The following is a 15,000-nucleotide window of genomic DNA, read 5'->3' as shown; positions in this document are numbered from 1 at the left end:
CCCGGAACCTCCCACGAGACCCGCCGCCCCGCCACCACAGGGTGGCCCTCCACGCGACGAGACGCGTGCCTGGCCTCCAAACGCCAGCATGCAACGCCACAACCTCGGGCCGGACGAGTCCCACGACCTGGGCCTCTCCAGCTCCAGGGTCCACTCGCTCACCACACCGCCCGCGGAACGCTCCCAGGGGGGCCGCGGCGGCCGCGCCCCGGGCCAGCGCACACGCACGCAGGTCGCCCGCCGGCTCGGGACCGGGAGCGGGCAGAGGGACACTCGCAGCGGGCGCGGGGGAAAGAGGGACGCGGCCCCTCAACCCCCGGCCGCGCGAACAGCGCCCCACCGCCACCGCGCACACACGCGGCACCAGCGACCCACACAGTGGCCCCACGCGCGCCAGAAGGCCCGGCCAAGGCCCAGCGGGAACCCTCCCCCGACTCGAAGGGGGGAGGCGTGGGCCGCGGTAGGCACAAAGAGCAGGCGCTCGGCCCCCACCCGCGGGGGGCCGGCGGACCCCTGCACTCCCAGACGGCGGGGAGGGGGGACTCTCGCCTACACACACACCACCGACGGTAGCGTAGCGCAAAAGGCAGGGGGCGGCCAACGGGGGAATCCGGTACCCCCACACAAGGCACGCCCTTCACGGATCGCTAGAGAAACTTCCTCACTGAGGGTGGGCCGCACCCAACCCAGCCCCTCTGCCAACCGGCCGCCGAGACAACGAGGGGGGATCTGCGGTACAGGCAAGCACAAGGCTTCTTGAGCGTTCGCGGCCGGGGACACCCAAAGCCCCATCGCCTCGGGGGCCCGACCGGCCCCAGCTCGGCGTCCCGCCACAATCGCTCACACGCCCGGGCAACGTCTCCTTCCCCCCACCGGAGAGAGGGAAGAGCGCCCGGGCGCCCGCTCGCCTAACACTCCCCACGCCACTCGGCGCTGGGGACGACAACGCGACACCCTCCCCCCGGAGAGGGAACGGGCAACGCTGCCGAGCTTACCGCCTCGATCCCCCGAAAGAAGCGACACCGCTCTTCCCGTCAGGCACTCGCCTCGGAAACCCCCACGGACGGGGCGAGACCGACAGCGAGGCGGCGGCCGGCCGCGGCAGCGGCACTGGGATCGGGAGCAGCACACACCGGCTCAGCCTCAGGCACCTCAGGAAACAACCCGGAGCGCCCCAGGAGCACCGAAGCAGAGGCGCACCGTCGCGCCGAGGCAGCACGGTGGCAGCCCTCCCCGCGCCGGGGAGGGCCACACACGGCCCTTGGCCGCCCAGGGAGGGCGGCGAGCGAGAAGCACCCGCTACGTCAGAGGACCCCAGGAGCGAGGTCGAGGCCGGATTCCGCACCCCCGCCCTTCCCCGCACCGCGAACGGGCGGGGAGGCAAGGCGAGGGGCCCGCGGGCAGGACGAGAAGAGTCGGCCCATTCGCCATGAATGTCCGTCCCTCGCCTGGCGCGGCTTTGGTCCAGCCCAGGAGAGCGCAAAGTCACCACATCGATCAGCAGAGTGGGCGGGAGAGGCCCAGGGAGCAGGGGGAGACCCGGCGAGGACCGCTTCTAAGAGGAGCCTGCTACGGCCTCGCCGGCCCCACACCCCAGGGAGAGCGGCCGACGACACGGAACGGGGAACGCCTGACACGCGGCTCGGAGCCATGGAAGCAAGCGTCGTCACGCCACCCTCGGTGCCCGCAGCGAGGAGCGCACGGGCGGTAAAGGACCACCCGCCACCTACCCCCGCCGCCCTCCGGCGCCAGAAGGCCGGCCGGCCAGAGGCGGCACCACCGCGAGGGCGCTCCAGGTGCGCCAAAGAGCCGTCGCACGCAGGCCCAGGCAAGCAGCTCAAGAGGGAACGGGTCCGGGCCACCCCATCAGCCCAGAGCCCCGCACGCACCCGGAGGCCCAAGCTCCCTCGCTCTGGCGTGTGCCGCCAGAGGACAACGTGTCAGCACCTACCCGATGGCAGAAAACGGCCAACTCGGGCCAAAACAATCGCGACCGGGGCAACCGGGAACAGTTCACTCACCACTGCCGCCTTCCCTGAACACAGTCACGGTCAGCGGACCGCGAAATCGAGCCCATCACCGAGATCCAGAGCCCCTAGGGACAACTGGTCGACCCTCGTTGACGAAGGCAAAGACAAGAGACGGGGACCGCCATCCCCAGCGAGCAGGACCGGGGGGGGGGGAAGGGCGGACGGGGAACACGTCCGAAGGACGCCGGGCGTAGCCAACAGGACAAGCCCCGGGCAGCGGGCCCCCGAAGAGGCAATGCGGCAAGGCCGGGCGAGCACACCCGCCTGGCCCGCCCGGTGAAGCCCCGCAGCCCCGCGGCCAAAACCCGCGAGAGAGAGGGAGAGGGAGAGGAAGCGGGAGAAAAATAAGACAGAAGTCCCGGCGACCGACCCAGACCGGGCAAAGCGAAGCCCGTGGCGGCGAAGGAACCGCTCAGACTGCCACCCGAGGCGCCCGCGGCCCGGACCGTGCAGGGAGAGAAGACAACCGACACACACACAGTAAGCCTGCAGGTCCAATATCCCGCCAACGGGCCACAACGGCCCAGCCCAGCGTGACCGAGACAGTTCCGCTGGCGCCGCCCAGCTCCTGGAACTCTGTCTCGGCCACCGCCGCCGAATATCACGCCTTGGAGACTTCCGATGATCCGACGCTCCTATAAAAGCGGCCACCAGGGGGAGCTCGACAACCGTCAACCAAATCAGGAGGAAGGGACGCGGAACCTCGGTCGGCGTCAGCGGGATCCGCTCCGCAGGGGTCGTAGAAAGTCACCCGGACACGTCCCACCAGCCGGGTCGCCCCGCCAGGGCCCCCCCCCCCGACAGCGGCGGGCACGAGACGCAGGCAGATCGGCCCAGCACCCCTAGAGAATCCGGCGGGGGACACGGGCAGTGTGGGACTTCAAAACCGAAACCACCACGGTGAAGCCACTATTAGACAGGCAGACTAGCTGCTAGGCCACGGTCCGATCCATCCAGAGAATGGAGGAATTGACAGAAACATGTAAAAACCCGTCGAAATCGGTGGCTGGGGAATTTGATCTGCTGGTCTTTGGGCTCGGTGTTTCCGCCTGTCTCTGTACCAAAAAAAAAAAAAATAAAAAATGGGAAGATGAACAGCCTCTGAGAAACCTTCCTCCTCTGTGTCTGTGGTTCAGTGCCAGAGGGCCGGCCTAGCACATAGGAGGCACTGGGTTTGAGCCTTAGCGCGGCATACAAAAAGGAACAAAGTCGAAAGAAGGCGTGCTGTCCACCTACAACTACTCTAAAAAAGAAAAAAAAAAAAAAAAAAAAAAGAATACTGATCATAATAGGAATAAGGATTCTTCCTTGGGGAGTTCTATTTTCTCTGCCTGGCCACGTTATCTTTTTTTTTTTTTTTTTTTTTTTTTTAAGAGAGAGTGAGAGAGAATTTCAATATTTACTTTTTTTTTTTTTTTTTTAACAACATCTTTGTTTGTGTGCTGAGGACCGAACCCGGGCAACTGCAACTGCGCTACCGCTTGAGCCACATCCCCAGCCCCCTTTTTAACTTTTACTTATTTTTCTTTTGTAAAGACAGAGAGGAGGAGGAGGGGGGGGAGAGAGAGAGAGGGAAGAGGGGGGTGGAGAGAGAGAGGAGAGAGAGAGAGAGAGAGAGAGAGAGAGAGAGAGAGAGAATATTTTTTAATGTTTATTTTTCAGTATGCGGTGGGCACAACATCTTTATTTTATTTTACGCGGTGCTGAGGATCGAACCCAGCGCCCCGCGCATGCCGCGGGAGCGCATTACCACTTGAGGCACATCTCCAGCCCATTAATTCTTATTTGAATTTGTGTTTTTATTTACCTATTTATTTACCTGAGTAAGAAATGAGCATTTTCTTGAACCGAAAGTCATTTTCCACCGGGTCACAGAGCCAAATTTTACGTTTAGGCACATGGTAATAAGAAGCTGTAACAGGGCGCTAAGAGCGGCTGCCTTGGCTAAAAAGCGTGGGCCCTTGCCCCAGAGCGAAACAACAACGACAACGGGGCGGGGGGGGGGGGGGGGGGGCGGGGAAGAATCAAACAAATAATGCAATCAATCCATGGGCCAAGGACCTGAACAGATACTTCTCAGAAGTGGATTAAGACACTCCTATAAAAGCGGCCACCAGGGGGAGCTCGAAAACCGTCAACAAAATCAGGCGGAAGGGTCGGTGTCAGCGGGATCCGCTTCGCAGGGGTCGTAGAAAGTCACCTGGACACGTCCCACCAGCCGCCCCACCCCCACCCCGCCAGGGTGCCCCGCAGCAGCGGGAGGCGCCGGCAGTCTGCCCAGCACCCCCAGAGAATCCGGCGGGGGACACGGACGGTGTGGGACTTCAAAACCGAAACCACCACGGTGAAGCCACAATTAGACAGGCAGACTAGCTGCTAGGCCACGGTTCGATCCATCCAGACAATGTAGGAATTGACAGAAACATGTCAAAATCAGTTTGAAATCGGTTGCTTGGGAATTTGATCTGCTTGTCTTTGGGCTTTGTGTTTCCTCCTTTTTCTGTACAAAAAAAAAAAAAAAAAAAATTGGAAGATGACCAGCCTCTGAGAATCCTTTCTTGTCTAGGGTCTGTCTGTGTCTTTGGGTCAGTAGCAGAGGGCCGGCCTGGCACAGAGTTTGAGCCTTAGCACGCCATACAAAAAGGAACAAATCATCGAACAAATCATCACAAGGATTCTTCCTTGTGAAGTTGTATTTTGTCAGTTTGACCGTTTTATCTTTTTTTTTTTTTTTTTTGTATCTTTATTTTTATTGATCTATCAATATCACAGAGCCAAATTTTACATTTAGACACTTGGTAATAAGAAGCTGTAACAGGGCTCTAAGAGAGGCTGCCTTGGCTAAAAAGCATGGTCTGTTGCCCTAGACTGAAACACCACATGCTCTGGGATAAATAAAGCTGGAGAAAGGTTGCAAGAGCACTTCATGGTGTTGTCAGTCTGGTGTTGTGGCTCAGTGGTACAGTACTTACCAAGTACGCATGAGGCACAGGGTTCAATCCCGGGCACCACATTGAAATCATCATCATCATCATCACCTAAATAAACAAAATAAACGTATGTATTTTTTTATCTGTTTGTTTATTTATTGGAGGAGGCCTGTAAGGAGGGATTGAACTCAGGGGCACTCACTGACTACTGAGCCACATCCCCTAGCCCTACCTATCTAGTATATTACTTATACTTAGAGACAGGGTCTCACTGAGTTGCTTAGTGTCTCACTTTTGCTGAGGGTGGCTTTAAACTCTGGATCCTCCTGCCTCAGCTGTGTGTGTGTGTGTGTGTGTGTGTGTGTGTGTGTGTGTGAGAGAGAGAGAGAGAGAGAGAGAGAGAGAGAGAGAGAGAGAAGCCTGTCTGGGATGACAGGCATAGGCCACTGTACCCAGTCACTTATTTATTTTATTTTTAGTATGACTTCAAGGTACACACAAGACAATCACTGCCAGGCGTAGGAGGAACATAGCACATTGATAAACAGTCAGATCTTTGAGGAAGCATTAAACAATCTTAAGGTAGTGTGCAAGTCATTCAATAACCTCAAAATACCTACATGAGGGTTGGAATTGTAGCTCAGTGGTAGAGTGCTTGCCTTGCATTCGTGAGGCCCTGGGTTCAATCCTCAGCACCACATAAAAATAAATAAACAAAAATAAAGACATTGTGTCCATCAACAGCTATAACTAACTAACTAACTAACTAACTAACTAACTAAATAAATAAATAAATCCTGCATGAAAACCACAGAGAATTAAAGGAAAAGATGGATAAATCTATTATGGCAAGGAGATGAGAACACTCGTCCCTTAGCAGCTGAGGACGACTTAGGCCATAAATAAATAATCAGGAACAAAGGACAGCAGAACTACATCACGAACAACCCACACCTAATGGGCACGTTCAGAACACTGCAAGGCCACCACTACACAGCAGACATTCTTTTCAAGTGAATACGGAATGTTTACCAAAGTTGACCATAGAATGGAACATAAACCAAATCTCGACAAAGTCTAAAAGATGAAATCACACCACAACTCTTCTCTGAACAACACAAAAGTAAGCTGGAGGTCGTAGCATGTGGGCCACTGCCAGGATTCATTTCAAGAACGGGATGAAACCCAAAGAAAGTATAAACCTGTACATTCACAAATCTCAGGGAGAAATAGCCGCATCCATCTTTCACAAACTCTTGAGAGGGGCGGGTCAGGGGTCAAGGTGAGATTGAAATACCCAAATACCCTCAACAAAGTGCCAACTTTATCAAACCAGTAGCCTAGATAAAGCAGGTACTTGTACTATGCCTTCTCGGTGACATTGTGGGTTTTTTTGGGTTTTTTTTTTGGGGGGGGGGAGGGGGGAGGGGAGCGGGGAAGGGTGGTTCCCGCCACTTTGGGTTCCTACCGCTTTGTCTGCAAGGGAAAATTTGTTTCCTGCCAGGCTGGGGTGCCAGTTATCAGGGCGGGGAAGTAAGATTCTTACACTAAACCGGGCTTGCTTGGGGCAGGTCTCAGTTCTAATTTACATAACAACAGGCAGGGCAAAGTCTCTCCCACTGCCCCTGAAGGAAGAAAAATGTGGCCTCTCCAGGCTGTTCACAATTCCCAACCTGTTTTAAGGGTCAGTTTGTCTCTCTAACTCTGCATTTATGCTGACCGATTGGTTTAAAACTACACTAAGAGGTTAATTTGAATATCATTTGTTTCAGAGCACTTGTTCAATGTGTCTACCAGCATTTAATTTCTCTCTCCTGATGTTCCTTAATAACCTGATTGCTTTGGCCTCCTTCTCCTGGATTATGTGTAACTTGCCCCCCTTTGGTATAAAAAGAAACCCAGGAGGAGATTGATCCTAAAGAAAAGGGGTGCTCCACTAAGTGAGAAACTGAAAATCAAGCGATTAAAAAGAGTTTGGTGTAGAGAAAGAGAGGGGTGTGTGTGTGTGTGTGTGTGTGTGTGTGTGTGTGTGTGTGTGTGTTATAGAGAGAGAAGGGGAGAGTCTCTTGTACTTCAGGGTTTTTGTCTGTCTGTCTGACTGTCTGTCTGTCTGTCTGTCTGTCTGTCTGTTTGTTGTCTAATAATTACAGTGTTTCAGTTGGAAGCTCTGCCCTGGGTAATTCTTTCCAACTCTTAGAAAGTAGTAACTGTGGTTATGTTCATTTCTGTTAATGATCCATTCTTCCTGCCTTTTAAATTCATTGATCACCCAGAACTCCTGTGTTTGGGGCAGGAGGGGTCCAGGTGCTTGAGAGAATTTTTTTTTTTTTTTTTTTTCCCCCCCTGTGTCATTGGAATGGAGATTTGGACCTCTGAGTAAGAGTAGAGTTTTCTAAGAGAAAAGAGAAGAGCTCTAAGGGAAAAGCAGGGGATTGGATTACCAAAAAAAAAAAAAAAAAAACCCTTTTGAAACCAAACTATTGTTAGGTAAAACTGCTTACTCTTTGCCGTGAATGAGAAGAAGCTTAAAATATGCGATATGTTTGGGCCAGTCCAATGTGTCTTTGGGATTCATCATCTGAAGTGGCACCCCCTTTCTCCACTGAAAAGTCTTAACTGGGCCTCTTCTGAAATCTTCACCCAGACTGGTTTTAGGTCTGTCAGCAAAAGAGTCTCTCTGTGCAAAAGAATTCAAGGTGGATAAACTTCCTATTTTCGTGTCGCCCTGTTTACTTGGCCACTGGCCGAGAAGATACCAGCACTCCAGGTGCTGGACACCCCCCCCCACCCCCCCCACCCCCCACCCCCCCCCCCCCGTTACTAGTTTTTCACAAACATGTCCAGAACAGTACTTTGAAGAAATGTGCAAACAAGGCCTCTGGCCTTGAGCTGGGCTTCACAGAGATGTCTACATGTTTAAGATACGAGACGGTACCAACTGGACTCCATGGTAACAGCTGGCAGGGGGAGAGTAGACAGGGGAGAAGAAGCTCTCCCCTTCTCAGGTGTTGTCCTCCAAGGGTTAACATGCCCAGAACAGTGAGAGAAAAAGCTGCTTTTATGTGAACTTCTGCAGACCATGAATTTCTGAGCCCCTCCCCTTACATGCTGGGTATAAAACTCTGAAACTACCTGAACTTTGGGTTCAGGGGATTAATTCCTTACAGCAAAAGCCATCTTCTCTGAACCTGGCTGCATCCAAATAAAACCGTTTTCCTGCTCTGTTCGGTCGGTGCCTTGCCTCATTTGTCCCTACAACACATCCATGCAAGGAAGACTTTATCAAACCAGTAGCCTAAGTAAAGCAGGTTCCAGGTTACTTTTTGCCACCACCGCCACCACCACCACCATGCATACCAATAATTTCTTCTGATTTTTTTTTTTTAATTACATACAAACAAATCAAAAACCATGAAAAGTATAAACTATGTTACTGAGAATCAAGAAGAGTCATTCACTCATGTAAATTCAGAAATTCGGTAAGGGTGGTTGTTGTTTCTGTCTGTTGCTGTTGTTGTCCTTTTTTGTCTTTTTTTTTTTTTTTTAAATTTTTCTCCCAACTGTCAAATCAATTAAAGCGGGGTGGGGGGGTGGGGGGGGTGAGGTGGTGGTGGGTGTCAGAAAATGTAACAGGGGTCCACTTTATAGGCTTTGAGTATAAGTCTCACTGCTCAGCCACTGAGGCTCATGTTAAAACCCATATCCTTTTTCCTTTCTCTTTTCCCTACCCTCCCCCTCCCTAATCATAGGTGAAGCCATATTGACTTTCAGGGTGGGTTATCTGCCCATTGGCTAACAAATATTTAGAATTTTCATCCAGAAAATCACTTTTCTGTTTGATAACCTTGCTAGGCCTCCGATGGGTTAGAACAACAGAGTGTCAGCAGAGTCATCAGAGTTTTGTTGCTGTAAAGGTTCAGTTCTTATGTTTTCTTATTATAATAAATTCCCCCTCTTCCTTCTGAGATGCTTTGCCTCTGAGCAACACCCCCCCAACACCTATCCCCCCTTCTCTGCCTCTCTCTCTCTCTCTCTCTCTCTCTCTCTCTCTCTCTCTCTCTCTCGAGTTACCCCAGCCCAGGGCTCCATAAGTTGCTGAGGCTGGGCTTAGTCTTGTGATTCTCCTGAATCACCCCACATCTCTGTCACTGGAGATGTGTGCACATCTGGGGACTAGAGTACTATGCTGTGCTGTGTCTGAGAGATTTTTTTATTATTAAAAAGTCGGTACACTTAAAGACATATAGGTTTCCTACATGAGAGGTCACCCTTTTTATTAGAACGTGTATTGTATCGAAGCTCTAAACTTATCCCATAGTCAGTGACCCATGTGGAAGTTCTAACACATGCATTCGGTGTAACATTCAGATTTAGAAAAAAAAAAAAAAAAAAAAAAAGAAAGAAAGAAAGAAAGAAAGAAAGAAAGAAAGAAAGAAAGAAAAGAAAACGAAAAGAGAAAGATCTGTGCTTGGGGCTGGGGATGTGGCTCAAGTGGTAGCATGCTCGCCTGGCATGCGTGCGGCCAGGGTTCGATCCTCAGCACCACAAACAAATCAAGATGTTATATCCGCGGAAAACTAACTAACTAACTAACTAACTAAATAAATAAATAAATATTTAAAAAATTCTCTCTCCCTGTCTCTCACTCTCACACTCTGTCTAAAAAATAATAAATAAATAAATAAAAAGATCTGTGCCATTAATGACCAGTTTTCACATCTGTTAGTTTTAATTGAAAAAGTAAGGGTTTGGGGATCATTTGTTGAAAGAACACTCCTGTACCAGGTGAGTGGCACTGTTTCCTGAATGCATAAGAGTATTTGTCCACTTGAGTCCAAGCTGTTCTCCTAGGTCCAACTGTTGGTGAGCAAAACACCACATCGTGGCAGTTATCTGGCCAGAGTCTGGGCAGAGCTGGTAGATTCTGAACTTGGCTTCCAAAGTCAAAGGTCAATGAATGTATGTAGGACTTCTAGGCAAGTGTGATGTGAAGATCTCTGGGCTTGTTGTACAATAAATGTGTCTGTGTTCCTTCAGCATAGAAGGAAATGTATTCATTCTAGAATGCAAAGCTTGGGCTAGGGTTTTAGCTCGGTAGTAGAGCACTTGCCTGGGACGTGTGGGGCGCTGGATTCCATCCTGAGCACCACAAAACCCAAAACAAAGGGACAAACGAGTAAATAAGGTAAAGATAGTGTGTCCATCCATCTACAGCTCAAAAAATTAAAGGTATGGGTTGGGGGTTCATGTCGATCCTCCCCCGCCCACCCCCAAGAGGATCAGGATGAGGTTGAGAGAAGGATCGTAAACTCATAGCGAAAGTAACCTCGCGAGGAGACCCCTGTCTCCCAAAGAAAAGTTGTGATAGTAAAAGCAAATGGGACTCCGTTTTGTTTTATGTCCCCATTCTGTAAAACAACCAGGCCAAGTAGAAGGGTCATGACTGAAGCAAGATGTTCTTTTCCTTGTGCTATAGAAACCTTTAAGAGTAAGGAACTACCTAATGGGACATTGTTTCTGTAACTAGCCCATAAAAGGGGGAGCGGGGGGGGGGGGGGGGGCTAAGCTTCTGTCACTGGAGTGGCTAGGCTGATTGTGATCGGCTGAGCGTCCCTCCGCCTGACTTCACTCTCCCGCTTCTGTAACGTGGCTTGCTTGCATTAGCTAGACGCCCCCTCCCCCCAAAACGTCCCTTTTGCAGGTTTGAGGCTTATAAGGGGCACCCTTGCAATTGTTTGGGGCTGGCCAGGGGAACAGCTTTATGCTCTTCTGCTCAGTCGCCACTAGTTGTGCTTTAATAAAGGCTTGATTCCTTTATACGTGAGTGGTCTGGAAGTCAGTTTTTGAAACCCCGGGACCAAGCTTTAACTAGAACAAGCAAGCAAGCCAGAAAACAAATGAATAGATAGATGATAGATAGATAGATAGATAGATAGATAGATAGATAGATAGATAAATTGAATATGGGGATGTGGCTCAGTCAGTGGTCAAGTGAGTGCTTCTGGGTTCAACTCATAAATCAATGGATTTACCAAAAATATATAAAAATATCTGTATAAAAAGGGGATGTTGGTTTAGCTCAGTGGTAAACTGTGTCTGTGTTCAGTCCCCAGTTCCAGGCTCCAGGCAGAAACCAGCCCCTGTGTGAGAGGCTGGTTTCTGGTTCCATCCCCACCAAGGAAACCCTGACATGAGTATGGGGAGCCATATTTGTCTATTGGATGCCAAGGGTAGAGTGATTTCCATCTTGATCTCCCCCCCCCCCCCCCACCACCTCTGTCTGTGTGAGCAAGGTCTCTTCTAGTGTCTGGATTTTATTTATTTACCTATTTATCTATGTATGTATGTATGTATGTATGTATGTATGTATGTATGTATTTAAACAATGCCTTTATGTTATTAATTTCTTTTTATCTGGAGCTGAGGATCTAACCCAGGGCCTCGAATATGCTAGGGGACCACTCTAACGCTGAGATATAAAGGACCCCAGCGCATCCCAGCCCATCCCAGCCCAGCACAGAGTCTTTGAGATGAGATTTTATTGCCTGTTTTGGTTGTTTGAGTCTGTCTTTGTTCACAACTTTTGTTTCTTTTGTGATGCTAGGCTGGGGAAGAAACCCAGGGCCTCGGGCCTTGGTCCACAAAGGGTCTTGATTGCTGGGCAACACCCTCACCTTTTTTTCCTTTGTCTCTTCCCTTCCCCAGAAAGTAAACCCAGGAAGGGCCTCCCTCTCCTTCCCCCAGGCCCAAATCCATCCTGTTTGGGTTTTGGGCTCAGACAGGTACACACTAGACAGACAGACAGACAGACAGACACAGACACACACACACACACACACCACGGGAAACATCACTGTTTTATTTTTGTTCGTTTCTCTCTTAACCTCATCCAGGCCCTCCCTCATAACTCTCAGGGGCGGGGGGGGGGGGGGGGGGGGAGGGGAAGGTGTTTACTATGGACCTCTGGTGGTGACAGCCTTGGGAGGGAGGGACTACTACTAGGGAATTGGAGTGAGTGGGATGGGGGAAGTGGGGATTATAGTTCAAATTCCAAGGGTCGGGCAGAGGCACAGAAGCTATCTCCTAGGTGGGGCATGTTAAAGGCTAAGGAACGTGATCAGATACCAGGGGTGAAAGCGGTATGTCCTCCCCACCCCCCAGTGCTTCCAGGACTTTACTGTAGGGGGGGGGGGGGGAAGGCGGGAGTACAACCGCACTGAGGCCCGTGCCCATCTGTCTTTCCAGGGACTCAGTAGGCTGAGGGAAGAGAGGAAGATATGACGCAGCGGCTTGCAGCGTAGTGATCTGTATATGGATATAGATATAGATATCTAAGTCTGTCAGTCTGTCTGTCTATCTATCTATCTATCTATGTATCTATGTCTATACATGTAGATAGATTATATCTAAACTGGAAATGGAACTCAGGCAGGCCTTCCAAAATGACGGTAGCTTTGCGCCACCTAGCGTTCAGTGACTGCAACTAACGAGGCTGCTTTTCTCAGACCGCAGAGCACTCACTGTGAACTCCCAAGTTCCACAGGGTGGAAACCCGTCGCTATGCGCATCCACGTGTATATGCTTGTGTTTCTGACCCGGTGGCGAGATGAGATCCGACTGAAGAAGCCAAGCAAGCCTAAAACGTGTGTCCCACCTTCACCACTCCTAAGTGTGGTGGATTAGCCGACTGAGAAAGGCCTTAGGGGAGGGAGCAGCTTCGGTCCGATAGGGGACAGTTGGGGAAGGCAAGGACCCTGAGTAACTGCACAGTTGCTCTGGGATCCAATTTTACCTGTAGACCTACTCGGCGCTACATAAACCTCAGCCAGCCAGCCAGCCAGCCAGCCAGCCTGTGCTGCATTTTGTCCTGTCTTTATTGGTATTAGGTATTTTCCAGAAGAAATGGGGGGGGGGGGGATTTCCCATCTCGTGTCAAGAGTCTCCCGGGGACTGAATCCTCCTTGTCCACGCTTTCCTTGAAGATCCTTTAGAGATTCTCCACTTCCAGATGGACCGATGTGTGTGCTGCTGCAGGTTTGACAGCCATCCGGGAGGAAAAACAACCACCAAAAAAACAAACAAACAAAAAAAAAAAAAAAAAAGTGTTCCAAATCTCCAGTACCATCATCTTTGTCATCATTCCACCATCCTTGGAAGAAGGAACTCGATGCAAAAGTCCTGGAAGAGAACAGTAAGAGTAGTGAAAGATCAGAATGGTGGGACAGGGTTCAGCAACCACCACCTCAGCTACTCACAAGAGAAGGTGAGGTCCTGGGAGTAATCAGGCAACCTCCAGAGACCTCGAGCTTTAACCAGCAAATAGAGAAAGGAGAGAGGGAAGGGGAAGGGGAAGGACACCCCCCCACACACACCCCATGTGATAACACCACCGCAGGTGTTATCACAGACTGAGATAGGATGTTGTCTCCTTTGATGTTAGCCAACATGAGCAATCCAGGGACACCCCATCTCAAAAAAACAAAACAAAACAAAACAAAAAAAAACGAAAAAAAAAAAAAAAAAAAAAAAAACACACACAAAAACTCCGTGGTGGTAGTTAGGCACTTCTGGATTCAATCCAGGGGAAATCATATCACCTTTCTTCCCTGTTTTAGGCAGACTTATCTGCCCTTGAGTCCAGGCCCAGCATAGTCATGAAGTCACGTAGACTTTGGAGAGCAGAGGATGTCAGAAGTGACTCTTATCAAAAGTAAAAAGCTGAATTACAACTGCGGCCAGGAAGAAGTGCAAGGTGGCCTCTGAATCTCAGAGAGAGAGAGAGAGAGAGAGAGAGAGAGAGAGAGAGAGAGAGAGACCGGGGGAGGGGCAGCAAATGTTAAAAAAAAAAAAAAAATCAAGAAAAAAATAAAGGAAAGTAATCGAAAGGAAGCACCACCAGCACCAGCACCACCAGGAAAGAAACAGTGAAGCAAAAGTGAAAGAAAGGAAGGAGGGAAGGAGAGAGGGAGCGAGCGAGAGTTGAGTTGGTGTGCAAGCAAGGAAGGAGAGAAATGCACAAACACCAGAGAGCACACCCCCCACCCCCCACCCCCGGGCTTTGACATTCCTCTCCAGGTACTGAGCACCAAGAGAAGAAAAAGCCCAGACCCACACAAGGAATGATTTGATGCATGCAATTAAAACTGAACTACCGATTAGGAAAGAATGTCCCCACGTGAAATAAGGAGTATTTGTGGAGTCATCCTACCGTCACTTACAGCTGAAAAGAATCCAGGGGCTGGGGATGTGGCTCAAGCGGTAGCTAGCGCGCTCGCCTGGCATGCGTGTGGCCCGGGTTCGATCCTCAGCACCACATACAAACAAAGATGTCGTGTCCGCCGATAACTAAAAAATAAACATTAAAAAAAAAATTAAAAAATAAAAAGAATCCAAGGACAAATTAACTTGGACGGGGAGGAAGAGGAGGAGGAGGAGGAGGAGGAGAGGGAGGGGGAGGGGAGGTTAGGGTGGGGGGGGAGGAGGAGGAGGAGGAGGAGGAGGAGGAGGAGGAGGAGGAGGAGGAGGAGGAAAGAAAGAAGGAAGGAAAAAAAAAAAAAGGGTGTGTATAAAGGCATACTCATTTCGACTTCGGCCCCAACCCCCATCCCCGCCCCCGCCCCGTCCCCGCCCACTTATGTTAGGACAACTGGTCGACCTCTGTACATACGGCATTAAAAGAAAAAAGAAAAAAAAAGCAAAGTCCTCGAATGGACAACTGGTCGACCTCGCGGGGTGGAGCGGGAGCAGGGTTTGTGTTGGAGGAAGAAAGGAGTGATAGGATGAGGGGGCCAGGGATAAGAGGAAGAGAGAGCTGAGAGGAGAGAGGAGAGAGGAGAGAGGGATAGATATATAAATAAATAAAGAAATGGATAAATGGATGAATGGATGAATGAATGAATGAATGAATGAATGAATGAATGAATAAGTAAGAAAGATGTCGGGTCCCCCGAAAACTAAACACTAAATATTTAAAAAAGAAGAAGAAGAAGAAGAAGAAGCAAGAAAGAAAGAAAGAAAGAAAGAAAGAAAGAAAGAAAGAA

This window comes from Callospermophilus lateralis, unplaced genomic scaffold (assembly GCF_048772815.1).
Source record: "Callospermophilus lateralis isolate mCalLat2 unplaced genomic scaffold, mCalLat2.hap1 Scaffold_5730, whole genome shotgun sequence".
Classification (NCBI taxonomy): Eukaryota; Metazoa; Chordata; class Mammalia; order Rodentia; family Sciuridae; genus Callospermophilus; species Callospermophilus lateralis.
The sequence above is the reverse complement of the archived record's forward strand: the minus strand, read 5'-3'. Positions refer to the sequence as shown.